Source organism: Eschrichtius robustus, chromosome 20 (genome assembly GCF_028021215.1).
Source record: "Eschrichtius robustus isolate mEscRob2 chromosome 20, mEscRob2.pri, whole genome shotgun sequence".
Classification (NCBI taxonomy): Eukaryota; Metazoa; Chordata; class Mammalia; order Artiodactyla; family Eschrichtiidae; genus Eschrichtius; species Eschrichtius robustus.
In genome coordinates, this window is record NC_090843.1 from 17726330 (window position 1) to 17728635 (window position 2306).

A 2306-nucleotide genomic window follows, 5' to 3' on the forward strand; every position below is an offset into this window, starting at 1 on the left:
CTGCCCAGGGTCGGCTGACAGCGCAGGGGTAATTCAGACGTGGTGCGTACTCAGCAGCCTGTGGCCTTTTGGGCCACCAGGCACCAACATCCACCCTGCCCCCCAGTCCTGGTTCCCAAAAGCTTCTCGCTCAGAGGGAAAATGAAGCAGAAGTGCAGGGAGATGATTCAAATCCCAGTTGGGAGGAAAGTTGGCTTTAGGGAAATATGCCACCTCCCACCAATCCTTGAATTGAGTCTGATAGTTGACAAAGGTTAATAATGGACCTCACTATAGAATTACGGCAAAATGACTTTGCCATTTAATTCCAAAGCCCCTTCATCCAGGGCTCTCCCTGCTTGTTACCTGGAAGCTTGCTGGGTGCAGAGGCTCATCTGCTCATCCTCTAACCCCGCACAGCACACAGTCTGCAACAGCCCAGCAGGACAAGCACAGCCTATGGAGTCGGGACTGCTTGGCTAGCCCACGTGACTTTTGGCAAGATTCTTGCCCCTTCTGTGCTTCTCCTTCCTCATCTGTCAACGGGGACTAAAATGGTGCTTTTGTTAAAGGGTTGATGAGGGTTACTTTCATTATTCTATATAAGATGCTTATTACAAGCCTGGCATCTGGTAAGTGCATAAAATCAACACTAATTATTGACTAATCCTGTTCCCATTCCTCCAGTTAACCGAAGGTTAAGAGGCTAGCCTGAAGTCATCCAGCAAACGAGGAGGATAAGAGTTAGGAGCCCAAGTCTCTCGAGGCTCTGCCATTCCCAGGTTTCTGGATGCTCTGCCCTTCAAAGGCTAAGTGATGCCATTTCAGAAACTCCCTGAACTGTACTGACATGTCATTAGTTCAACAAATAACTTACTGAGTGAGGGTCTACTGTATATCAGGCACTGCTCTAAGCTGGGGAAAGACAGTCAAGGTCACCAAATTCGGGAGCTTTCATTATAGTTGGGAAAACTGGCAATAAATAAGCAACAAATCTACCTTTAGTGCTGTAAATGGATGGCATAGCATAACTATGTGCGGCATGGCTCCTTGTTTTGTATTACGAAGATACCGACAGCATCTGTCTAGGACAAATGTGAGGAAAGCTTGGGTTTTGGTATGACAGAACTGGGTTTGAATTCGAGCTCCATGTGACCTTGGTCTGATAAATTAATCTTTCTGCTCCTCATTCCTATATACTCCCCTATACAGAAATCTGACTGTTAAGGTTGCTGTGGGAATTAAGATATAATAAAACATAAAATCTTCTCTGTGTTTACTGTTTTTCACATCAGACAGGTCAAGCTGGAATCCTTGATGAGGCCAGGTGGCACTGTAGCCTTGTACTGTATGTCCCTTTTTTAGTGTTTGTTGAGGAGGCGGGTATATGGGAACAGGGAATTACCTGGAGGACTGCTGGAAAAAAAATTCTTAGGAGAAGCAGTTCTTCCTTTCCATTTGATAATGAACCGATACCATTCTTTCCTCTAAGTATACCTTCAATGGAGAAATATTTAACGCAGTCTAGTCAAGAATTACAAGTTACCCTCTATAACCCAGTAATCTCCAAATTTGGGTACAGAAAGAAAATATTAGAACTCCTATTTATATTTATTTTTCATATAATTGCTTTTTAATTATCTATTTTTGTGTCTTATTACACAATATATGGGTACAGTAGTACAGGTATATAATTTATCAACACATGGGGGTACGCATGATCGAAAATTCCTTACTGCAGGGGTGTGCAATTAGAAATGGTGAAAGGCCACATGGAGGCTAAGGTAGGAAAATGAAGGTCTGCCCTCATTTTACTTGCCCAACATAAACTAAGAAAGTGCATTTTTTCATAAAGTAGCCTGCAGGCATCTCACTGCACTAATAAACAGCAGGGTGAAGGAAAGGACCCAGTTTCTTAATCTCAAGTCAGTGTTCTTTCCTCTACAAGTCTCTAGGGGGGGGAAAAGTGGAAGTAGAAATTAAATACACGCTGCAAACTAAGTAAAAATCCAACCTTTGGATAAGCCATTAAACAGACTAGATCATTCGCCTGAAAAATATGCACAAGACAGAGGACAATCTCCAGCAGTTTCAGATCTCTCTCTGGACAGGAAACCACCTCCACGTAGTCATTTTTCACTACCTCATTTGTAGAAAACTTTCATTCATTTCCCATTGTACTACGTAGAGTTAGTTTTTAAGACAGATGTGTCCTTCCTCTCCCCAACTCACACATCTGTCATCACACGCACCAGCTTCTTTCAAACAACTCATTTCACCTCCGAGGAGGTGACACCATCTGGAACCAAAAATGAAGCAGCAAAATG